The sequence below is a fragment of the Cibotium barometz genome, chromosome 19, assembly GCF_041138505.1.
Source record: "Cibotium barometz isolate CiBa-2024 chromosome 19, ASM4113850v1, whole genome shotgun sequence".
Taxonomy (NCBI): Eukaryota; Viridiplantae; Streptophyta; class Polypodiopsida; order Cyatheales; family Cibotiaceae; genus Cibotium; species Cibotium barometz.
This window is the reverse complement of record NC_141064.1, coordinates 5,723,338-5,749,635: the sequence shown is the minus strand read 5'-3', so window position 1 is coordinate 5,749,635 and position 26,298 is coordinate 5,723,338. Positions and strand designations below refer to the sequence as shown.

Here is a 26,298-nt window from a genome sequence, read left to right as displayed (position 1 = left end):
TTGGGACATGATTTTGATATTGGTATTATGGAGACTTATTTAGTCTCGCCCATTTCTTTGGGACATGGATTCTTCAGTTATATTGGATTTTTGAGACTGGCTTGTCTCGCCCATTTAATGGGACATGATTATATCTTGAATATATGGCTTAAAGCTTAAAGTTGCGAGCAACTTTTAAGAAGCTAGGGAGGATGTCACCAGCCTGGACATTTCTCAGTATGAAAGGGGTCTGGTGGACTCCAAGATGCCTAATTATTTGGAAAGTACAAGCTTTGGGAATGGGGGATTATCCTAGAATACAAAGGACCACCTGCTCGACTCCGATGGAAATTCTGTTCGCGTCATTACATCTGGAATTGAGAAGATACCAAGAGTTGGCAAAGTGCCTATGACATAATGTCTACTAGTTGGGATATTTTTAGAGGTAAAGATTATGGAAGAACCCACCTCTTAGATTGAGACATGTGGCAAGAAAGTGGATCAAAGCGAGACAAGTGGCTTCACACTTGTCAAAAAGTGGATCAAAACAAGAGGCAATAAACCAAGCTGAGGCAAGCAATACCTGATTAGCCACCAAAGCTCTGGAAGCTAAATCTAATCTCCTAGAGCTCCAATGAAGGAGCTTCTTCCGAATACTCATAAATACCGGAGCAAACTGCTGTGCCAGAGAAATATCAATCCCAACCTGGCATCCCAATATCTAGCAGTGCATCCTCTACTGATCCAAGTAAAACCAAGATCTGCACCCCACGCAACTCTCGGTGAATCACTAACCCAAAAACCAACAGATTTGTGCCAATTAATGAGTGCCCCTGCTGCCAAACAAAACTCCTCTAGTGCTACCCGGAAGGAACATAAGCATATATGTGAAGCCTCCAAGAACATGGTTGTGTCATTAGCTAACTCAGAGTCAACCAATTCCTCTTGACTAAGAAGAGGCAACCTCAATCCAGAAATACCAACAGTGGAGCGGAGAAAGATGCTCATGGCCTCTGCAACTATGATATATAATAATGGGGCTAAAGGGCAACCTTGCCGTACTGAGCGAGAAATCTAAAACCGCTCTCCTCTATCACCACAAGCGGGCACACTACTGTGGGCATCACGATACATGCATGAAACTCCCTTGATCCATCTCTGAGAGAAGCCCATATAGCTAAGAGTACCCTCAAGGAAGTCCCAATCCACTCTATCATAGGCCTTCTCAAAATCCAAGAGCAAAATGGCTAAGGGCTGATTGCTCGCTTTAGCCCATTCAACGACCTCCCAAAACGAGAAAATGTTATCAAAGATGCTCCTTCCATGAATCCATTCTAAGTATCATGAATGACATCCTCCAAAATTGGCTGCAATCTGATACTCACTGCCTTAGCAAGAATCTTATATGCAGTCCCAACTAAGGTGATAGGTCTCCACTGGCCAATCAATGTCTTATCCCCACTCTTAGGAATAAGATATTTAAGCCCCTCAGTGAGAGAAGAAGGCATAGAACCAGTGTCCCACATCTCCTGGAGAGCCGATGTGATCTCAGCACCAATCTCATCCCAAAATGTAATGAAGAAAACAGGGGAGAGGCCATCCTCCCCTAGACGCTTACCATGAGGTAAGGCATCAAGAGCATGACTGAACTCTTGCATAGAAAAAGAGGCATCTAGAACAGCACACATCTCCTCGATGATCAAATGTGGCAATGCATTCCAAACCTTCCTTTGTGCCCTGCGTCTCAAATCAGAGTGCGGCTCAGCACTAAGAAGCTGACGATAGAAATCAGTGGCAATCTGTCCAACCATAAGAGGATCTGAGTGAAGAGTGCCATGTGAATCCTGCAATTGCCTGACACTATCTCTGGCATAAGATGAGCCATGAGTAGCAAAGAAATGTTTGTTGCATCTGCCACCCATCTTTGTCCAAAAGGATTCCTGGGGATGGTAACGGTACTCCGGACGCTGCTAAAGAGAGTGATGAAGTTCTGCCCTAACAATACATAAAGAATCTGCAACCCATTGAGCATGAGGATATTTCTCGTGTTCTTTCTGTAAGGCAGCCAATCTACGTCTAATAGCCCTTTCTAAATCCAAGGCCTCTTGCCTCTTAGACAGGGTACATGTGTCATAAAAGTCACTAATATCACAAAGTGGAGGCCAAGCTTTGAGAGGCCTGTGAAAAATCATGAGATCTCCAAAATCAAGCATACGACATGATAGCTCTGCATCTGAAAACAAATGATCAAGGATGCGTACATGGGGTGCTGATCCATGGCAATTTGGATCTCTAATACATAAAACCACTAGGCAATGACCCAATTTAGAGGTGCCTGTAGCAATAAAAGTATGCCCCCCTCTATCAAGCACCCAATCATCCACATAAAATCTGTATAGCCGTGCATAAATAGATCCTTAATCCCTTTTCCTATTAGACCATGAATAAAGAAGAGTGGATGGTCTCCTCGAAATGTCATCCTCATGCCAACAATCTCTGCCATGAATGGAGAGTATAAACCTCTCCCAAGACGCTCTTTCAAGAGGATGCACCAAGCCCTCATGTCCACCTCTTTTATCCGTTGGCATCTCAACCATGTTAAAATCCCCACCAATAATCCAATGCTCGGCAAGAGGCATCAACGTAGTGAGAGATTTCCAGAAGACAATCCTCTCACCTCTATGGTTAGGAGCATAGAGGTTGAGAATACCAATGCGTGTAGTACCCTACATAAGAAGGATCTGCTGTGCTCTTGCAAGCAAAATGACACCATGTCCAATGATGCAAGGCAAGATCAAAGCTGAAACAGAGATACAGACGCCACCCTTGGTACCAATAGTTGGTGACCAAAAGGTGTCCCAAGAGAAGCTTGCCTGATCTCCCACTCGCTAGCATCCAGTTTATGCTCTTGCAAGAGCAATACCTCCAGAGTCCATAGGTCCACCTGTAACTGCACAATGAAGCTGGGTTTTTACAATTTGTTTCCGCCGACGCAGAAAAAAACCCCCAAGACCCTGAATGTTCCAAGAGACAATCCTCATAAGGACTCAGAGTAGGAACGACCAGATCTCATGGTCGACAAAGGACCCCCTTTAGAGACGGAAGTACGTCTTGCATAGGTAAGGGAGGGAAAATCTGACGATGTAAACCTTACCTCTCTCTCCCACTCCGAGAAAAAGCCAAGGCTAGTCCTCAAAACTGGAGAGGTACCATGACAATGCGAATGCGCAACATCATCCTCAAGGGTACAATCATCCTGTAACTGTAATGCATCATCCTCCTATGAAGGATCTAGATCATGTGCCTGCAAAGCCTCATCCTCTAAAGAAGGATCAACGTCCTGTGAAGCAAGAGCTGCATAAGGCTTAGGGTGCTCCACAAGGGGTGTGGGTGAAGGGGTAGGTATGGGGGTCCGAGGGTGCCTGCCATCCCTAACCACAACCCAACGTTGTGTGGTCTACTGTGGCAAAGGAGCAACTAGAGTCTGGGCAACTGCAGAAGGCATCTGATGGGTAGGACCACGCCACCTCCTAGCATGGCCCCTCGATCTAGGACAATCTCTAGCAATGTGGCCCTGTCGACGACAAATCCGATCCTATTCAAGTCTGCTTGCAATCTCCATCCTCTGGTGGAAATGACTTCCGTCAAGTCTCTGAAGCATAATATGGTCGTCAGTAATCGATGGATCAAGAACAAGCACAAGGACCCAGGGTACACCATCAAGGGTAGCGGTAACAGCCGCCGCGGAAGCTGAGGTGAGAGAGCTCGAAAGGACTGGTACCTCTATAACCTGAAAGGATGCCCCTATGGAAGCTAAAAGCTTCCAATAGGATCGAGGAAGAGCAAGAAACCACAGTGAGACCAAGGTAGGACGTTGATCCTCCGCCACTGGATCAAAGCCCACCTGGTACTGAAAGAAGAAAATCTTCCTAGGGCCAAGAGGGAAGGGGCTGCCACCCAAAACCCGAGAAGTAGCTTTTGGAGAATGAAAGTCCACCTGGAAGAAGCCTCGACCAAGCAAACGAGTATTCTTGAAGTGCACAATCAACTCCGAAGGGAGAGCTGCTAGAAGTCATTCACGGGTCTACAAATGAGAGGGGTGGGAACCATAAACTCTCGCAACAAGGGTGGTCTGGACCTCAATGTCAATGTCGTGCTGAAGAGAGGTGAGCTTGTCTTGAGAAAAATTGATAATTCTCCCGCCCGATGGGGGTGACGAAAGATTGGCTGCGGCGGCAGAAGAAGCCATAAAGCCAATCTAGAATGTGTGGGCGGTCGACTTGAATCCAAATAAAAATGTTGTTGAAAGAAAAAGGGGAACAGAGGATGACAAGGCAGGTGCAGCAAGGTGGAAGCAAAATGCAGGAGCAACAGAGGCGGGTGCAAATGAAGGGGGCGGCAAAGGCGGGAGCAGATGGAGGGTGGCAAGGCGGGAGCAACTGGGGCAAAGGCAAGAGTAGAAGGGCAGGCGGGGGCAACAATGGGACAGGCAGGAGCAGCAAAGGTAAGGCAAGAGAAGCTAGGGCAGAGGCGGAAGGGGTAGGGGTAGGCGGGAGCAGAATGGGCAGAGGCGGGGCAAAGAGCAAGCGGTTGGGGCAGAGGCGGAAGGGGCAAGCGGGAAAGGAAGGAACAGAGGCGGGGGCAGAAATCAACAACGCAAGCTCACCCTTCGAAGCACCTTAGCCCAAAAAGCAGGGGAACACATTTTCTTTTGTGGATCCTTGCGATTTTAGGCTACCTAGTGGGTACCCAAAGTGAGTAATATTTTATTATAAAGTGGAAAGCAAAGGGAAAAAGGCAAAAGCAAAGGCTTGGTTAAGCTTTTGGCAAAAAACAAAGCCCTCTCAAGTATGAACCTCTCTTGTAGCATCATGAAGGAGATCGTGGAGTGTGTGGGCATCATTATGATCATGGAGAGCTTCTTCTTCACCATCAACACCTTCTCCAACTTGCTTTTCAGATGTACGATCAGCCCTAGACTTGTATGGACATATGCATGGGCAATAACGGACGCATGTATGGAGCAGTACAGACATGTGTGGAGCTCATAGTCACAGGGGACGGAAGGGACGAGGGCTTGGAACGGAGGGACGCTGAAACGAGACGGACCGGCGGGGACGGCAAGGGACGGACGGACATCCCCTAGGAATCGTCACTCACAGGGGATGGGGACATGGACGCCTTCAGGAACGGGGACGCCGGTGGGGGACGGCAGGGAGCCGTTGCGCAATTTTCTGCCTGTTCCTAGCCGTTTCTATCCGTTTATGGCTGTTGGCTTGGCCGTTTGGGGATGGCTTGGGCCTTGGCCCTTGAGCCTTGAGGCTTGGCTCTCTCTCTCTCTCTCTTGCCCTTGAGGCTTGCCTCTCTCTTGCCTATCTATATAAGAACAAGCCTCTACAAGGCTACAAGCACACACAACTTTCAAGCTTTCAAGCTTCTTCTAGCTTCCAAGTTCCAAGTTCCAAGCCTCTCACACACAAGGCTTGCAGGCCGCCGCCCTACTATCTAGACTCTCTCTCTCTCTCTCTCTCCCCCTCAAGCCTCTTGAGTCTTCCAACTTCCAAGCCTCTAGGCTCTAGGCCTCTCTCTCTCTCTCTCTCTCTCTCTCTCTCTCTCTCTCATTCCTCAAGGCTCAAGAGTCGAGCCATCTTCAACCATGGCATCCTCCTCACGTGCCGGGGCTTCCCATAGAAGGACAACGGGATGGACATGGTGGAAGGAGGTTAACTACACCCCATTCGCTCATGGAGGCGGTTCTCGGCCATGGGCATGCAAGCTTTGCCCATACCGGCGAACGGGTGGCGCCGAAAAAGTGCGAGCCCACCTCTTGCATGAGAGTGGGCATGAGGTGAGGTTTTGCACGAATGTCACGCCCGAGAAGAGACAGGAACTTCTTGACAAGCTTAGCGTCTACAAGGCGGTCGAAGCAACAAGGAGGACACCACAAGTGGCCGTGGATCCCACGACGATGGGGAGAGGAACTCAAGCCTCTACAATGGAGTCATGTGGTGGATCGAGATCATGCACACCATCACCTTCACCATCAAGTCGGAATGTTACTCCATCCACGACGCCGGCACCCTCCATCTCCACGGCCTCTCAACCATTATGTGGTCCACGACGACAATCTACACTTGGGGAGAATTGGAACCCCAAGTTGAAGGAGGAGGTGGATATGGCGGTGGCCGCTTCTTCTTCCACGACCACATTGCCTTTCAAGCGGCTAGGTAAGTGCAATCGATCATTGCCAATTCATCATCCTAGTCCCCTTCTCATTAGTAAATTACTTTCTTGAATAGGTCGGAATACTTCAAGGTCATGGTTAAGAAGATTGGGGAGTATGGCTCAACCTATACGCCCCCCTCATTCGAGAGCTTGCGCACTACATTGCTCGAGAAGGAGAAGCGCATTGTAGAGGCAATGGTGGGAGAGGAACGGAGTCTCCCTCATTGTGGATGGATGGAGTGACACCTGCAAGAGGAGTATTCACGGCGTTTGTCTAGGAAGGTGGAATTCCTACTACTCTCCATTGCATGCAGCAGCTTATGTGGTGGACCCAGAATTCCAAGGCAACAAGCAAGAGAACGACCGGGAGGTGAGCGCTGGATGGAGGATCATCTTGGATGGTCTTGTGCCTAATGCATCGGTTAGGCGCAAGATCAGGGACCAGCTTTCGATGTACAAGTCATTTCATGGCTCCTATGGCTGTCATGATGCACAAGTTGACCGCTCCAAAGTTGGTGCTGCTCTATGGTGGGAGGACTTTGGTTCAGATGGATCGGAGCTGCAACAGCTTGCCATCCACATACTTAGCCAGGCCGTCAGCTCCTCTTGCTTGGAGCAACTTTGGAGTACCTACAACCACATTGCCTCTAGGAAGAGGAACCGACTCGGGGTAGAGCGTGCCAATGACCTTGTCTTCGTCAGCGCGAACTTGCGAATGCTTTGCAAGAGCGTGACCAAGAAGGCAGATTCCTTCACCGAGTGGGAGATGAGTCAACAAGAAGAGCAACAAGAGGATGAGGTGCAGGAGCACCATGCCAATGAGGATGAGCTTGCTGCTTCTTTGACACAAGCTACCCATGACCATGAGGCGAGCACTCCACGTGGATGATCATTCATGGATCATGATTCATGGGCCTTACTACTTAGCTCTAGCCTCTAGCCTCTAGCCTCTAGTCTTTGTTGGGGTAAAGGCGTTATGCCCACCCTTATAGTGTGTACAAGCCCATAAGTTATAGTACATAGTACACTTAGTACTTTTAATGTACTAAGTGCACTATGTGTACTAGTGCAATATACATGTGTGATAGGGGAGTCACACACTCATGCTTTTCATGAGTTGACTTATCCCCACAACTCTCTCTCTCTCTCTCCCTTGCTTCTCTGTGTATGTCTCCCATGAATGATCTCTAAACCCTAATTCAGGTTCCTTCTCCCATCAACTGGTATCAGAGCAGGTGTTTGTCCCTCCCTCTCCCCCTTCTGCTGGTCGTGCTCTCCTGCTGGCTGCCCTTCTGCTGGTCGCCTCTTTCTGCTGCTGGCTGCTTCCTTTTCTGTTGGCCGCCTCTTCTCAGCTGGTCGCCTTGCTCCTGGTAGCCTCTTGAGCTGGTCGCCTAGCTCCAGCCAGCTGCCCCAGCTGTTCAGCCAGCCCACAGGGCTGCCCAGCCAGCCAGCGCAGCCCCATAGGGCTGCCCAGCCAGCCCACGCAGCCCCACAGGCTGCCCAGCCTGCTGTACGGCTGCCCTTGCTGCCCACCAGCTGACCACGACACCCCCCCCAGGTGCTGTCCAGTACACAGCAGCAGCATTCATCTAGGCAGCAGCATTCATCAACCCCACTTTTCCTGCAACAACAAAAACTCGCCTGCAAATCAGAAAATCAGAGGTATTTTTGCTTCAATTTTGCGAATTTCTTATCAATTCAAGCAATTGAGCAGGTACAGGTGCCCAATTGCTCAATTTTTGAGCAAAATTGGCAAAATTGGGTGACATTGGTCACAATCAGGATAAATTTGCAGGAAATTGGTCAAATCAGGATCAATTTGCAGGAAATTGGTCAAATCAGGATCAATTTGCAGGAAATTGGATGTCGAAATTTGGGGCTTTTGATGTAATTGTGCAATTAAGCACTCATACATGCTGTATGATGTGAAAAATTGCACATTTGGGCAAAATTGCAGCAAATTGCAGTGCAAATCAAGGGGCTTTTGTGCCGATTTGGTTGATTTGCATGCAGGCAATCGCATTTGATGCTGTGGATAATGTGTTGATGCCTTACAAGCACTCAATGTGCCTGTAAATCAAGGGGCTTTCATGTATTTGATGTATATGTGGCCAGGGGGAAGGATCGTGAACACTCTGGATGCCTTTATGTGCGTCAATGTACCATGTATGATCAAAAATTAATCTTAAATCAAGGGGCTTTTCAAGTTTGTATGCTTGTTGAGCTTGGCAAAGCAGCAGGCAAGACATTTATGCCTTGAATCTTCAGAAATCAGCTTGCAGTCAAGGGGCTTTTGCCCAATTTCTGTTCGGGACTGTTTTATGCAGTGTTCGGGACTGTAAAAGTCTGATTTTTACTCATTTGGACAGCCAGGAGAGCATTTATTGCTATTGTACCTGCTGGTACAGATTTGGCACAGCTTTGTGCATGTTTTGGCATGGCTGTACACTGTTTTGAGTGACCAAAAGGTTCAAATTCAGCTGCTGTACTTGCCGGGACAGGTTTGGTACATCATTGGTGAGCACTTGGTACTGCTGTACAGTACTTTGGAAAGGCAAAAGAGCACATTTAAGGTGCTGTCCAAAATCTGCAGCAACCAGATTTTGGTGTTTTCATCACAAAAAGTGGGAGAAAAGTTGCATTCTTGCTTCCGCAGTGGGAGATAAAGCTTGGGAGAACATTTGTGAGCACTTTGTGTGCTTTGGGTGCAGTGTTTGCACATTTGCAGGGAGTCAGGCATTACAGGTTGCATTTTGCTATGGCAACCACAGGTGAGAGCTCTTCATTGCTTCACATCAAGAAGCTTGAAGGCTCTCATAATTATGATATTTGGCAAACCCAGTGCTACAATGTGTTGCTTCAGAAAAAGCAGCACAAGCCTATCAAAGAAAGGGGTGTGATGCCCGCTTCTCTTACAGCTGAAGAGTGGGAAGATATGGATGAGCTGGCAAGATCTACTATCATGTTGTCTGTGTCAGACTCATTACTTTTCAGCATTCGTGAAGAGAAGACAGCTTGGGGAATGTGGCAGAGATTGCAGGACTTGTATGCCCAACAAAGTGCCTCAAGCAAAGTGTATTGGTTGAAGAAACTCATAGGCCTTCAGATGAAGGAAGGGGCTTCTATGACAGCCCATTTAAATGAGTTTAATGGTATTGTCAGCCAGGTTATCAATCAAAAGTTGGCAATGGACGATGAGTTCAAAGCCACTTTTTTGTTATGCACTTTGCCAGAGAGTTGGGACACATTCAGGACAGCCACTAGCAATTCGCATGCTATGCTGTCATATGCAGATGTTGAGGGTGCTCTTCTTCAAGAAGAGATGAACAGGAAAAACAACTCTGTTGGCAAGTCTAATGCAATGAATGCACGTGGGAGATCCCAGCAAAGGGGGAAAAGCCAAGAAAGGGGAAGGAGCAAGTCTCGCTCCAAAAAGGATTTGGAATGCCATTATTGTGGCAAGAAGGGACACATCAAAAAACAATGCTACAAATGGAAAAATGATCAAAAAGAAAAAGGAAAAGGCAAAGACAAAGAGAAGGATGAAGCCAAAGATGTAAAGCCGAAGGGCAAAAGTGGAGTCAAGATCGAAGAAATCAATGTGTCACATGCAGGTGGCAGTGAGGATGAGGTCCTCTTTACGTCTTCACTTGATGCCCATTCACTTCTTACAGGTGGTCATGGTATGCACTCATGGATCATTGATTCAGGTGCCTCCTTTCATGTCACAGGTTGCAGAGACTTGTTTGTCAGGTACACTGCTGGCAATGAAGGAGTGGTTTATTTGGGTGATAACCATGCATGCAAGATTCTTGGCAGAGGTGATGTAAGGCTTGTATTTTCAGATGGCTCACAGCTTATGCTCCATGATGTCAGGCATGTGCCTGAGATCAAGAAGAATCTGCTTTCTACTGGACAGCTTGATGATGCTGATTATGTTACCACATTTGGTAGTGGAAAGTGGAAGATTAGTAAGGGCTCACTGGTTGTTGCCAGAGGCTCTAAGGTGGACACTCTTTATTTCATGCATGCAAGTGTTTGTCACCATGCTAATGTAAATGCAACCGAGCTGCCGGAAATTTCTATGTGGCATAGCCGGTTGGGACACATGAGTGTCAAGGGAATGGAGCAATTGTCTCGTTTGGGTTACTTGCCTTCTCTAAAGTTTTCAAGTTTTCAGTTTTGTGAGCATTGTATATATGGTAGGCAACTACAGTGCCCCCACAAGAAAGCTCTTGGACAGAAAGATGCTCAGTTAGAGCTTGTGCATACAGATGTATGTGAGATGCCTCAGCTTTCTTTGGGAGGGGCAAAATATTTTGTGTCTTTTATAGATGATGCCACACGCAAGGTGTGGGTCTATCCTCTTCGCTTGAAGAGTGATACATTCTCAGTGTTTGAGAAGTTTGTTGCTCTTGTTGAGAATCAAACTGGCAAAACACTGAAGGCTTTGCGTTCCGACAATGGTGGAGAGTACATGTCCAAACAGTTTCAGGACTTTTGTGATGCTAAAGGCATCAAGAGGGAGCTCTCTACTCCTTATGATCCTCCACAAAACGGGACAGCAGAGAGGATGAACAGGACCATTCAGGAGAAGGTCCGTTCTATGTTGTCACATGCTGCATTACCTCATGGTTTTTGGGCTGAAGCTGTTATGACAGCCGTTCACCTTATAAACAGGTCACCTAACACGAGGCTTGGTGGAAAAGTGCCAGAAGAAGTATGGACAGGGAAGCCTCCGTCATACAAGCACTTGAGAGTGTTTGGTTGCGTTGCGTACGTGCACATACGCAGGGAAATGCGCACCAAACTTGATCCTAAGTCTCATAAATGCATATTCCTAGGATATGGTGACAGAGGTGAAATGGGGTATAGACTTTGGGATCCCATAAATAGAAAGATCATACGCAACAATGATGTCATTTTTGATGAAACATGCATGTATAAGGAGCCTGCAAGGCAACAGGAGCCTGGCAGAGTCATCTTTGATGATGATGGACATCATGTACAACAACAAAGGGCTGTAAATCAGCCATTACAGCAGGAAAACCAGCCCTTAAATGGTGCTGAAAATGGTCCAAATGGACAGCCAGAGATGGCAGAAGATATCCCTATGGATATACCACAGTTGGAGGATATACCGGGCATGATTTTTCAGCCTTATGGCATGGAACAGGAGCCACCAATGGGTGATATGCAGGCTGGACAGCAACCTGCAAATGATGGTCATTGGGTACGGAGGTCCACTAGACCCTCCAGAGCCCCTGACAGGTTTGTTCCAGGGGTTGACTACTTGATGCTCACTGACTGTGGGGAGCCCTCATGTTACAAAGAGGCTTTACAGAGGGCAGACAAAGCTCTATGGGAGCGTGCCATGAAGTCAGAGATGGATTCTCTGCATAAAAATGGAACTTGGAAGTTGGTGCCTTTGCCTGCAGGCAAGAAAGTTTTGCCATGCAAGTGGGTATACAGGCTCAAAGTTGCACCAGATGCAAAGCCAAGATACAAAGCCAGATTAGTGGCTAAGGGCTTCAAGCAGGAATATGGTGTGGACTTTGATGAGATCTTCTCTCCAGTGGTCAAAATGACCACACTTAGAGCTGTGTTGGCTTTGGTTGCGCATGATGATCTGGACTTGATTCAGATGGATGTGAAGACTGCTTTTCTTCACGGTGATCTCCATGAGGAGATATATATGCAGCAGCCAGAGGGTTATGCAGTTAGTGGAAAGGAGAAGCTTGTATGCAAGCTGAAAAAGAGTCTTTATGGGCTCAAACAGGCACCAAGAGAATGGTATCATAAATTTGATACATTCATGAAATCTCAGAAATTCAAGAGAAGTGACATAGATCACTGCTTGTACACCAAGAAAGCTTTGGATGGCAGTCTATTGATTCTCATTTTGTATGTTGATGATATGTTGATTGCCGGGAAATCTCGTAAAGAGATGGATGCTTTGAAGCAGAGGCTGCATCAAACCTTTGATATGAAGGATTTGGGTGATGCAAATCACATCTTGGGTATGCGGATACTTCGGGACAGAAATCAGCATGTGTTGTATTTGTCTCAGAAGGAATACATTGGCAAAGTCTTGCAGAGGTTCAATATGGACGGGGGGAAGAAAGCTAGTACTCCTTTGCCTCCATATGTGAAACTCAGTGCTATGGACAGCCCACAGTCAGATAGAGACAGGGCTGATATGGCCAAAATTCCGTATGCTTCAGCTTGTGGCAGTCTCATGTATGCCATGGTTGCTACTAGGCCGGACATTGCATTTGCAGTGGGAGTGGTTTCTAGATACATGGCCAACCCTGGCAAGAAGCATTGGGAAGCAGAGAAAGGTGTCATGAGATACCTAAAGGGCACACAGGATTTGTGCATTTGCTTTGGCAAACAGAATGCATTAGTGCATGGTTACACGGATTCGGATTATGCCGGTCATCCAGATAACCGGAAGTCTACTACCGGTTATGTATTTACATTCACAGGAGGTGCTGTGTCATGGATATCCAGGATGCAGAAGTGCATTGCCTTATCTACTACAGAGGCCGAGTATATTGCAGCCACAGAGGCTTGCAAGGAGGCATTATGGCTATCTCGGTTAGTGGTTGATTTGGGCTATACAGGGGATATTCCATTGTTGCATTGTGACAGTCAGAGTGCCATCCAGTTGGCAAAGAACCCTGTCTTTCATGCAAAGACGAAGCATGTGGATGTGAAGTATCACTTTATCAGAGAGGTGATAGAGAACAAGCAAATTCAGCTTGTTAAGATTCACACGGATGACAACCCGGCTGATCTGTTGACAAAGAGTTTGCCTCCGGAGCGTTTTGCTCATTGCAGACACTTGATGGGCATTGGATGAGGCCATTTTCAGCCTTGATATGGCCTTGTATATTATCATGTACATGCTGATTTTTTCTTTTCCTTTACTTAAGGGCACTTTGCCTTTAAGTGGGAGGTTGTTGGGGTAAAGGCGTTATGCCCACCCTTATAGTGTGTACAAGCCCATAAGTTATAGTACATAGTACACTTAGTACTTTTAATGTACTAAGTGCACTATGTGTACTAGTGCAATATACATGTGTGATAGGGGAGTCACACACTCATGCTTTTCATGAGTTGACTTATCCCCACAACTCTCTCTCTCTCTCTCCCTTGCTTCTCTGTGTATGTCTCCCATGAATGATCTCTAAACCCTAATTCAGGTTCCTTCTCCCATCAGTCTTTAGCACTTTTTTGTCATTGACTCATTTGAGTCCGTCCATGTATTCTGCCTCCTTAAGGCTTAGTCCTGACTCTCGAGTCATGACTCATTTTGTATCTACTTAATTATTAATACAATCAACCGTGAACGCCTTCACTCTTTGATTGGCGTATTTTGTTAATATGACTCAAAAGCTTACCATTTTAGTGTAAGTTTGTGCTCATTTTGATGTACTTCCAAAGTAGAATAAGTGTAGAGTAGAAAAAATTTTTAAAAAAAGTATTTTTTGAGTGCCGTTCCATCCCCATCCCCGTTCCCTCCCCATCCCCGTTCCCTACTTATGGCCGTCCCCTGTCCCGTCACCGTCCCCCGTCCCTTGTGACTATGGTGGAGCTGTACAAGCATGTGCGGAGCTGTACGGACTGAAAATTTCAAAACCCTAAAAATTTCAAAAACCCTAAAACTGCTCCAAAAATCCTAAAAACTTCTTTTTGGAGATTTTTATTGCCCAAAAACCATTAAAACAAGTTTTATATAAGTTTTCTTGCCAAAAAGAGCTTTTACATGGTTTTCTTCATCGACAAAGGCTAAAGGAGTTGCGGAGATTACTCATGGGATGAGCGAGTGATTTTTGGACTTGGGGATTGGACCTGGAACTTGGACTTGGGATTTGGACTTGGATTTGGATTTTGGATCTGGTACTAACCTGGTGAGAGATACTTGTGGGTGGTGTGCTCGGCATCAAAGATCTTGTGCCTCGACATCGACATCGACTTGGATATCCTACATCAGCATATCTGTTTGTTTTGTATTCATTAATTGTATTGACCCTGGCCAGCGTGCCCATGGATTGTTCTTGAATAAATTCCTAAAAGGGAGCGGGGCCTGTTCCCCGCTTAGTGTGGTGTGCTGTGCAAAGTTCCCTAACCTCTTCTTCTCTCCCCCCTCTCTCTATATCTCTATCTCTTGGATACGTGGTTGAGTCTGTCACAGCATGACCTACTAGGCTTACAGTCGCACCTCTGGAGGCCTCCACCTTGGTCTGCAAGATTGTGGGTAGTCGCCCGGCACGTGGACACTCAAGGATTTGTTGCAAGCAAGACTTATTGGCGAGCCTAGAAAGATCACTGATATTCATCCCTTGGGACATGGTTACTACCAAGTTGAGTTTGATTCGCCTGCAGCATCGAACAGAATCATGCAGTTGAGCCCCGTGGTTGTTGTATAGTTTTGCTCTGCATTGTTCAATTGGCAGCCTAAAAAATCGATCTTATGCTCTTCAGGTTAGGTTAGCACACAACCAATTGCAAAGGTAGAGGCATTAATGTGCACATGAAAGATGACGTCCCAATTGGGAGAAAGTGTGAGAAAATTCACTTAACTTGTTCAAACAGGCTAAAAAGGTGCCCAGACCTTGGCCCCTTGGCCACGCTGGTCTACACATGCTTAGGCTGCCCATACCTAATTCAGACTGCCATGTAGACTGCCCACACTAATGTCCACCCCTTCATGGGCAAGAGATATGCTGCCCAACTTGTTTGCCTTGATGTCCAACGCCCAACACTTAGCTTCCTTGGACTAGGGCTCTCAAAGAGACCCAATACATATCACTAACCCAAAACTAGCACATAATAGTGATTCATATGTCACATGGCAGGGGGCACGTGACACATCCACACCCTCCAGGCGCATCTAGATCACCCAACAGATGATTCAAGCAACATTAAACACGTCGAGCCTCTGTCCCTTCTCACCCAACTAGATGCCCCCACCATCCATGGAAGAAGCTCGCTCCCCACTTTTTCTACTAGAATAGCTTTCCTCCTTAGAGGATTGTAATCTGCATGTGAGCACACATTCTGTTACTACTAATAGATGAAAGCATTGAATTGCAAAAAGAAGTGGAAAGTAAGAGTATTACTGCTTGCAAACTTTGATTACAACTAATGGCTGTCCACCCACCAGTGACACTTTGGATGTAGAATGTCTTGCTTACAAGAGCGCTTGAACATAATGAACTCGATGATGAACAAAGCCTGCCAAACAAGTCTATATATAGTGCCCACGGTCATCATGGACGTAGGTCAGCCATGCCAACCCACGACCTAGTCCAAAATAACCAACTGACCATATCATCTGATTGGGACCATATTAGACTACAACAACCATATGAGACCATCTCGACCCTCAAACAACCCCGCAACCTGAGAACATTGTGGTCACATACCCGCACAAGCATGCATCCTACTTAGCACAGTGCCAAGTCTACATAAGTTGTCTCCTAACCATCTAGCCACATTAGGCCACCATCTAGTGTCTAGACTCGAAACTATCAAGTGCCCAAGTGCTCACCACACGACCACTCCTCAAATAGGGGGCCTTAACGAACTAGAGCACATCCATCACCCATAATAATAACAAGAGCGTGGAGCATTGAGCAAATGCTTCCCCCACCCCCCTCGCACAACCCCTTAGCCGCCCTTCCCTCCCTCTCACAGCCATCACCCCTCCCTCCTACGCAACCCTTCCCCGCATCCCCCCCTTTTTTTCCCCTCGCTTTCCCACACCGCTCCTAGGTCTCGCCTGTTCTCATTTCGACACCAACAGTATTCCCCCCCTCAGAGGACTCCACAACAACCGCTCCATCTACCCCGACCAAGACCACTTCCCATTGTCTTCTTTCCAAAGCGGATCTCCCAACTCCTAGCCTCTTCTGCCGCCTCGTCGGAGGCCAGCATTGTTGGGCATTCGAAGCCTCGTGTACACATGCGTGTACCACTGTTTGTGCACAACGTTGAGTTGCAACCAATGTGCAAAGGCAAAAAATGGACACTCCATGCTGTTGTGTGAGGAGCCAAAAAACCTAAAATGAGTCGCTTGTAGAGCTCTAAGGTGAACGATGTTGAACAATGGTCAAATGCAGAAAAAAAAAAACCCTGCTTTGATACCATGAAGGAAATCTATGTTTGTAACCTTGTAGAGAAGAAGCTATGGAGGGTGGAAAATGTTGTTAGCTCTGAGAGAGAGAGAGAGAGAGAGAGAGAGAGAGAGAGAGTAGCACGAACTCAATGATTAGATATGAAAATGAAGTACACCAAGCACATGCTTTTATAGGTTGCAAACATTATCTATTGACTCAATCAAACACACTAGGTGATACATGGCATGGTCATTGACATCATTGCCTACTTCACACACACATAATATCTTATCCACCTAAGGGTGGGTTCACACACATAAGCACACTTACACATAGGTGAGTGTTCACACCCCTTTAGGGGCTGTCCACACACATACGGCCACGGACCCCTTGCCACAACAACTCCCAATCACCATCTCTGCTTAGCGACCAGCTTCCTGCCGCTCGTGTCCTACACCTCAGCCCTCCAGCACTGTTTCCCGTCAGTCCTCTGTCACGTGCTCCACCGCTTGCCACGCTTGTTTGAGCTCGCCATCACCACTATCACTAAGCAAATCAGCCGTTTACCTCCAACTTCTATGTGTGACACATACAGGCAAGCACGGTCAATAACTCAAAGGCCTCATTCGACGTCCAGCACATAGCCCATCTTCATACATACTTGCACAAAAGGCGGTGTGACCTCCAATGAGAAGATAAGGTTCTCAAAAACCTTGGTTAACAATTGCGAGTTTGTGTAAAGGGACCATTATTAGGGGGTTAATCACATGGTGATCTTGGTGCACTTTCTTCGAGCTATTCACATAACCTTCTTTCACCGCTTTTTGCTCAACCTTCATCATGGGTCCTATTCACATGTATTTTCTTGGGTCACCATCAACTTGGGCTCCATCAAGAGCATCATCATTGACTATTTCTCCATGGATAGAAACCTCATCAATGACATATTCATCGACCTTCATTGACATATGTAACCTCATCACCGATTTCAAGTCATCATCCATACTTAAATTCCAAGTGACTGTGCCGTGGAAACGTCGTCGCAAAAAGGGCAACATCACCGGCATCAAGGGGGGAATCTACCTCGAAATTTTGTGTTTAATTTTTATGTGTGCGCATCAAGGGTTGTCTGCCTTAGATGTCCACCAAAATCTAAAAAATAATCTGTGTGTGTTTTTCTCTTATATATTTGTAATGCTCCTTTATTTTGGTTTACCCCTATTTTAAAGCAAGGGAAGGGGAGGGGGGAAGGGGCGCCGGGGGGGGGGGGGGGGGGGGGGGGTGTGGGGTGTTGGGGGGGGGATTGAAACCAATGTAGGACATAGACCACTAACTCCCTTGGTCTCCGAGTCTCTATTGGGGACAAGCTACATGAACCTCTGAGCTATGTATGTTAAGCCTCTGAGCCATGCTAGTGTTGAGTCTTTGAGCCTATTGAGGCCAAGCTCACCAACCTCTGAGCCAAGCTTATCAGCCTCGCAGCCAAGTTACATGAGCATGTGTATTCCTGCCTAGTGAAAGTTCCTCATCACAGTTCCATCTTCACTCCTAAGGGGGGTTTGTTGGGTCATGTACGAGTGCATGTACCACTATTTGTGTACCCATATGCGCGTGTGTGTGTGTGTGTGTGTGTGAACAGCTCCTAACACTCACTGATGTGTAAGTGTGCTTATGTATGTGTAACATGTACGAGTGCATGTACCACTATTTGTGTACCCATGTGTGTGTGTGTGTGTGTGTGTGTGTGTGCGTGTGTGTGTGAACAGCTCCTAACACTCATTGATGTGTAAGTGTGCTTATGTATGTGAACTGAAACCGATCCCGTCAAATGGGAATAGACTCCGTTGGACACCCACACGCGTAATAGCACAACTTAATATCACAATTTGAAATGGACAACTTAATAACAACTGGAATTTGAAATGAAATAGATGGACACTAGCACTGGGGCCGGAACGGGCCGACCCCCCCCCTCAATATTTGATATATTATTGGGAGTATTTAACAAATACAATGCTCCATGGGTTCCAAGAACCAGATGATGTCCATGTACAAATGAATACAGTACCAAACAAGAGGCTCGAAGTCGACGTTCGAAGTAGAGCGACCACTTGAGTGGTCCAATCTCTACGGTCCTGTGCCTTCACTGGACTCCGCGCAGAGCGCCCCACTGGTGTTCCAGGACCACGCACAAACAGGCGCTCTCGTACTAACGCCTGGCTCTCCCGATCTCAGCACCTTTGGACCGTGGTTCTCCGAGAGCTTGGACTACCCGGCACCGAACGGGTGTTGCCGTGGAGAAAATCCCTTATTAGATTTACCACAAAGTTCTTTACTTAAATCTGAAATTCACTTACTTGTAGATTGTAGACGGAAGACCAATACTCATGGTGTCTGTGTGCAGCTACTTGAGTGGGACACCAAGGTGCGGCAGCATGTTGTGAGGAGTAGTTGCCTGGGGGAAAGTATAACCTCCTGTAAAGGTGGCACACCCGCCTGCAAAGGAAAACAACCACCTGCTGTGCAGGACACAGCCACCTTCTGTGGAGGAGGAGTTGCCTGGCTGTAGGAGCTCAACCACCAACTGAAGGAACACCAGCCACCTTCTTGTGGGAAAGGAAGAGGAGTAGTAGCCGCCACTCTGAAGAGAAGCCGCGTGCAAAGGAGATGAAGCGCACAGTCGACAACCGCCTGCTGGAGCTGGAGCGCAGCCTGCTGGTGGTGGACACAGCCGACTGCTGTGGTAGGCAACGCAGCCTGTTTGGCTGCCTGTCTGGAGGCACATACACAGCCGCCTGCTATGATAGGCAGCGCAGCCTGTTTGGCTGCCTGTCTGAAGGTGCACACACAGCCGCCTGCTGTGGTAGTGCAGCCTGTACAGGAGGAGGGGCAGCAACCACTGTGCAGAGGAAGCAGCCGCTTGTATGGGAGGAGATGCCTGGCTGCAGCCTGAAGAGGCGTGGAGGAATAGAGTCGCCGGCTGCTGAGGTGGTGGAGATGGAAGCGCACGATTGTGTTGAGATGGTCGTGGTGTTTTCTTTTGTAGAGGTAGGAGAGAAGTAAACGATTAGAGCTGGCTAGCTCCCCATGTTTGCATGTGGGCGGCCAGCTCCATGGTGGTGTGGGTAGGTGACCATGCACCCACCCCCACACACACACACAAGTTAAGTGTGGCTCTCCACCTTGGCCCCTAAGTGGGTGCCCACTTTTTAAGTGAATGTGAACATACAACCTTATAAAATGAAAGGTTAGAGAATAAAGTATTAAACCAACATGTGCAATACACTTACCACCTGTTCACACGCAACAAAACTCGTCAGAAGGCAGAGCAAACTTCACGACTCACTGGCAGGCATCCCTGCTCAGTAAGTAACACGTCAAACAAGCAAACACAAAAATACAAGTCATGCGAAAACAGTTTCAAACATGCAAATAGTATCATGGACATATCTCCCGTTCATGGAACAAGTACAAAATATCTGTCGGCACAAAAATGACACGACATAAATATAAATCCTGGTCTTCCTATGGAGTGACAGTCCCATAGGTAAAACACAGTTCCATGCACGAGCCTCTCTATGGAGTGACAATCCCATAGGCAAGACACGGCACGAATACTGGCTCTTCCATGGCGTGACAATCTCATGGATAGAACACAGTCCAGGTCATACACAGGTGGCACCAGTCTGGCTACCGTTCATGTCAAGCAAAAATACTGGCCTCTTCACATGAGACACCGGCCTGGCCTCAAGTGAACGAGACACAAAAACTGGAGATGGACCAAATGGTCGGTCAATTGGTGACATGAACCCACCCTTAGGTGGATAAGATATTATGTGTGTGTGAAGTAAGCAATGATGTCAATGGCCATGCCATACCTGTGTACATATTCCAACTCAAAGTTACCTTGCGTATACCATTGAAGAAATAGCTTCATTAGGAAATGATAAAAAATAAGATCATATTTGGAAATTACTCCTAGGGATGTTCGGATTGATGCTTATATTGCATTTTATTTTCAAAATTATTGGACACTTCTTTCCATGTTTCAGAGTGTCACACCTGTCAATAAGGAATCTCGTTTCATTTTTGCCAAACTTCTGTGACCCGATTTGCCTTAAGTGCAGCCTTTTCTTCCACACTTTCACTCCTTGAATTCTTTCTACATCCCATGTCAGACTAGCTCTCTCATTGAAGTTATTGACAAGACCTATGTAGCCGTTAAGAACTTTGTATGTGTTCGCTTGACATAGTGAATCGCCTCAACTAGCGCCGCTGCACTAGTACGCCCAAGGCCGCCAAGCTCTAATGTACATAATGGACAAGGCCTGGTGTCTAGTTTATTTTTATGAAGGACCACAAAGCTGTGACGTAGAACAGCTTTAGGGTTTTTGAAAGCAATACAAAACACAAAGGACTGTGTGTCCTTGTTCATCAAAATCCCATTATCAAAAATTCAAAATACAGACATTAGAAAGAAGGGATTTTACTTTTGAGAAAAATCAGTAATGTAATATAAACTACATTGTAAGGCTCCCTCGTGTGCTTGAAAGGCCTGCATGTTGAAGAATTGGTTGCTTCATATTTTAGGAACAGAAACAAGAAAGGAAACAGGTATACATGATGAAGAGAGGTGCAGATCACCCCATCTCTCAAGACCCACTATGGAAAGAAGGCACATTTGTAGAAAGACTATGTAAATACCTGTGATTTAATGATGATGATGATAATGGGCAGAGCTGCAGAGAAGGATGGTCTGAAGAAGGGGCCTTGAGTGTTGGAGCCTTAGGTCTTTAGAGGTGGAAAGTGTGAGCGTTTTGAGCTGAAACTTCCCCCAACCTACGCTAGACGCAAACGAAGACCCACCAACGCACTCCTGTCTGTCTGTGTGTTTTTTTTCTTCTTCTCCATCTTTTTTCTTTTCTTTTTTTCACAACGCTCTTTCAAACCTTTACGCCCATGGAATTTTAACTTTGAATGGGAATATGTACCCGGATGTCTCATCACTCCAGGTGGCATGCATGTACCTATGTAGCTCGTGACTCTTCGGGAACCGGGTTTTTGGCTTTGGGATGATTGTTTTTTTGGTGGGTTCAAATATTCCTGCCTCCTCCAAGCCTTCTAGTAAAGCTGGCTACCTTAGTTATGTTGGCATATCCTATTGTATAATTATTTCAGTTGAATTGAAATTCGAACTATGCTGGCATATCCTATTGTATAATTATTTCAATTGACTTGAAATTCTTCCATTTTGTGAAATTGTTCATCGTTGGTTATTTCTTGTTGCTCCAGCTAACAACAGTACTCCCAAAAAAAACACAAAGCCGCTAGTAAATCTCATGTCTGAGACACTACCAACCCATTCTGCATCTGTATACCCATGTACATGTTCCTGTACTCCAACCTCATAGAAATGTCTATTGTGTATTGTAGACTTTTATATACCTGAGTATCCATCCAAGTGTGGCTTTCTCGGGGCTAGTCATAAGCTGACTCACCAATCCAATAACATAGCTCAAATCTGGCCTAATGATAGTCATGTAGATTAAACTCCCTACAATGCACATGTACATAATAGGGTCTTGCCCAAAAGATCACCTATATCTACAACCAATTTTGTGTTCTACTCTAATGGCACTGAGATTGGCTTACAACCTGTCATCCCCCATACTTGGACATGTCCAAAGCATACTTCCTCTACAAAAGCCAAATCCACATGATCTAATCACCTCTATACCCAGGAAGTATCGTAGCTCACCCAAATCCTTCATTTTAAATTTTTTCTTCACCTCATAAAATCAACATCAATGTCCTGTGTGATAATCAAGTCGCCAACATAGATAACTACTAGAACAATGCCCGTGTCACTGTTTTTCCATATGCTTTAGATATATGAAATCCAATAGTGATAAGGTATCCTCCTATCTTGCTCACTATGCTCTAGGTGCATGTTTCAAGCTATACAAGGCTTTACACAACCTGCAAAACAAACTCTGGGAGTACATGGTCCCCATATCCTACTAGCTACACCATATAAACCTCCTCCTATAAATTAACATGTAAAAAAACATTCTTTACATATATTTGATGTAAAGACCATCCCTTAGCAGCCATAGTAATGAGTACTCTCACGGTTTTCCATCATAGCAACCGAGATGAAAGTTTCCTCGTAGTCAATGCAATAGCAATGAGTACTATCACGGTTTGCAATCTTAGCAACTGGGCTGAAAGTCTTCTCATACTCAATGCCATAGGTCTGCACGTGTCCTTATTATCGCTTGCACCACCCTTTGTAGGATTGTTTAAATATCAAGTCATGCTTACCTTAACTTATTATGGGGACTTGCCGATTCTTGAGCTCGTATCTCTATAGACTCCAAGCTCCACTAGTTGATGCTAGCTTCTTCCCCTCCGAATCCCACCCCTTATTGTCTCACACCATAAGGAGCTCCACATACACCTCCAAGGGCTCTCAAACCTCCCACTCTCCTATAATGGACAAGAGCCACATGTACCAAGAATTATGCACACGATCCTTATATAAAGCACACATGTAACATATGAGAAATGAAAATGAATGCGATGTATCCTAGGGAATGATGCTACTAGGGTTATACATCTTGTTATCTTAAGTTAAATTACCATCTTGTGAACTCGACGACTATATGAGCTTATGCTATAACTATGCCATAGCTCTAGTACTCCAAAGTGGTTGTCACACAGCTTGTCACATCCACCAGTAGCATATCAACCATAGTATCACTAACCATGCTAACGGCATAAGTGCAGAAGCTATCACCCAGGTGGTTCATCAATTTCCACATTGTTAGTTGAGATCAATATCTCAATAATGTACCAACTTTCCTGACAATCAATAACACCCATGTATGTCTACAATCTTTCAAGCAAAAAGAACTTCTGATAAGCCATAATATATCCATTTGTAAAACTACTCTCAACTCTATCTCGCATACAAGCCTAGAGTACGAGAAAGCAAGTAGACAAACAAGACTCAATTGGCACAAAGGGGGATTCTCCTTTAATTATGATAAAAAGTTATATACATCTAGCCCTTATTCACACTTCAGTTGCCCAAAAACTTATAGTGAGCTTGGTCACTGGCCAGCTTTTCTCATAATACAACATTTTATAGTGTTGTTTTATGACACTTATAATGCCATCTCTCATGTGTAGAGAAGAGATGTTTAGTTAACCCAAAATGGGGTTAACATCCCCCCACTAATGTAGATTCCATCCTCGTAATCTTTATTTTTTAAAGGCATTTGATCCAAGCTAGATTTTATATCTAAACATTCTAGTTTGTAGTTACCATCGTAGGGTGCGCCTTAGGTCTAAAATCCTATGTTGATCATGTCTTCAAAATTTTTTATGCATGTAACATGGCATGCATCAGAGTTTATGGTAATAGAACATGACGACGTCTTCTTTTGGGCCTTTGTTAAGATCAAAATCATTCCCTACTGAATGTGAACACACAATCATCCTGTTGATCAATCAAGATAATGCATAACTTGAAAAACCTGATTGTGGCTGCTGCTACAACTGTTGTATCCATAATGTTTTGCCAAGCTTTTATGATCCTCATCATGTACTAGCATTGCTAGTTCAAGGTAGAAAAGTTATTATGCTCGAAGAAGGAAAAATTGAAGCAATAATGGGAATCCCTTTATTTATGAGCTCAAAATACTTCTTCAATCAATCTTCTTCTTATTGGCATATACACTAGTACCCACGACAATCTTCTATAGATAGTGGGCCAAGCATCTACGTACTTTGTTTTTAGAGTCTCTTTTGCCTTGGACTTTGTTGTTTCATCATCACATGCATGCCAAACAGGGTTTTCAGAAAACAGTGGGTCTCTTCCAAGGCTTTGTTTTCCATGTTTGTCTACGCAAACATTACTTTCAGTTTCAGCTATACGGAAACAGAATTTACAAGAGGGTAACAAGTGTATACTTGTGCTACCTAGCCGCTGCAGACCGCGTGGCATAACTCGAGCGATGATATAAGTGGTGAAAAGAGGACACTACGGTCTCCCCGTAGGGTGATGATATTACCCCCAGACTCAAACTGTAATGTGTTGTGTAAATAACTCCGAACTAAGCTAGGACCGAGGCTATACAGCCACTCCCTGCCTAAGTCAACATCTGCTCTAGCCAAATGCATGACCTGGAAGTCAAGCACAACCTCATAGTCCTGCATGATCAAAGGGACTCCCAAGACCACGGTATTCCATACCTTTTTATCATAACCATTGGCCAAACCAACGGTATACTCATGATCACTTGCGGTCTCTTTTAATTTCAACTTCTTGACCAATGAATAGCTCAAAAAGTTATGGCTAGCCCCATCGTCTATAAAGACAGTGACTCTACGGCCACCTATGGTGCCATACATGCGCACCATGTCATGCGGACCAACACTAGGCTGCCACATAGCTGGTGTCACTGAACAAGCATGACGCTCATCACAATGACTCACCGTAACCTCTCTGAACTCTCCGGCACTGAGAGGTAGCATCTGCACCGTGTGCAACTGCCTAGAGGATTTACCATCGCTCTTAGGCGCCTTGCCACTAGTGCTTGCTTTTAACTTTGGGCAATCAGCCTTGTTGTGCCCCACTTCATTGCAGTTGAAGCAACAATTTTCCTTTTATGCTTGCAAGTACTGCTCCTTTTTGTGGGTTTCAGAACTTCGTTTTTTCTTGAAGGGTCTTGGTTTTTTAGACCAACGACCCCCTGACTCCCCTCCGTCCTCTCCCCTATTTTTTCACTACGGAAACCCTTTCTTTTAAACTCGACCCCTTTTTTTTTCTTTATCCACTGATCTTCCTGCCCCATCTCGCGCACCACGACGCTTGATGTCATCATAGATTTGCGCATCCTTGATGGCCTGAGAGAGGTCCTTAGGCTGCAAGGGCTCTACATACTCAAGATAATCATTTGTTAGGCCTCGTTTGAAGCCCCTCAATGTTTGGAATGCATCGATTCCCTTCAACTTAAGTATGAGCTCTCTGTAGTCAGCAGAGATGTACTGGGTGAGGGTCTTGTGTTCTATCGAACACTTGTCCCACGCATCCCAACTTCTTTCTTCTTCCTTGCCTAGCAAAAACTCCTTTCAAAACATTGTTTCGAAAGCTGCCCAAGTGGTAAGACTCATCCACCACTTGTATGCCTTGCCAGACAATAAGAAACTAGTTTCTACGGGCTGCACATGACTAGGCTGCTTACGCAGCTCATGAATGTCCGACCATTTCGCTAAGAACATATTAACAGAATCCTTGTTACGCTCTCGTTCCTCGCCGCCAAAACTAGGCAACTTAACATCTTTAAGTAACGCCAAGGCTGTTTCTACAGCCTCGCAGGCACTGCGGCATGTCCTCCCGGGACCACGAGTGAGGCTGTGCTCATGCGTGTCGCAAGCGGGCGTCTATCACAACGAGGAAGAGGAGAAGATGTCGAAATAGCGGACAACACGTCTAGGCGTGTGGAGATGTCCTGCAGCATCATGACAACGTCATCCTGGACCCTCTGTAAGGTTGTCAATTGCGTGTTAACATATCTAAACATCCCACTAGAGCGCTCCGTCTTCGTGAGGATGTCGGCAGGGTCAGTAAGGTACTAGTCAAAGTCGTGGTCTGCCAAGAGGTCATCGTCCCCCTCGACGACGTCAGTGTCCATATAATCCAGCTCATCGACCGGAGCGGGGTCAACCAGGTCGGCGGCACGATCAATTAGTAAACTGAAAAACAAACACACTTGAAAAAACAAGGTAAGAACGTGTTTGTACAAGTTTAGTTACTCAACGCTATGGTCAAGGAGACGGCTTTTGTTTTGCAAACAATTTACAAGGCACAATGGCCTTCGACCACTTGCTCTAGGCACTACGGCGTAGGAATTTCCAGGCGCTACGACCGTATGTTTTCTCCTCTAGGTGCACACATGCA

The 26,298-nt window shown here is 45.9% G+C and overlaps 1 protein-coding gene across 4 annotated transcripts in view; it reads right to left on the bottom strand.

Annotated features, from left to right (window-relative positions):
- LOC147628139 (glutathione S-transferase TCHQD-like) overlaps positions 1 to 21,354 on the bottom strand; it is a 42,714-nt gene extending 21,360 nt beyond the window's left edge. Inside the window, exons 1-3 of one of the 4 annotated variants that reach the window (XM_086814100.1) lie at positions 21,036 to 21,352; positions 20,822 to 20,886; positions 20,394 to 20,695 (exon numbers count right to left, since the gene is read on the bottom strand). The gene's annotated coding sequence lies outside the window, so the exon portion shown is untranslated. Of the gene's footprint in view, positions 1 to 20,393; positions 20,696 to 20,821; positions 20,887 to 21,035 lie in introns of all 4 variants that reach the window. The other 3 variants (XM_086814101.1, XM_086814102.1, XM_086814099.1) reach the window with 3 other exon arrangements.
- Positions 21,355 to 26,298: the final 4,944 nt, after the last annotated feature.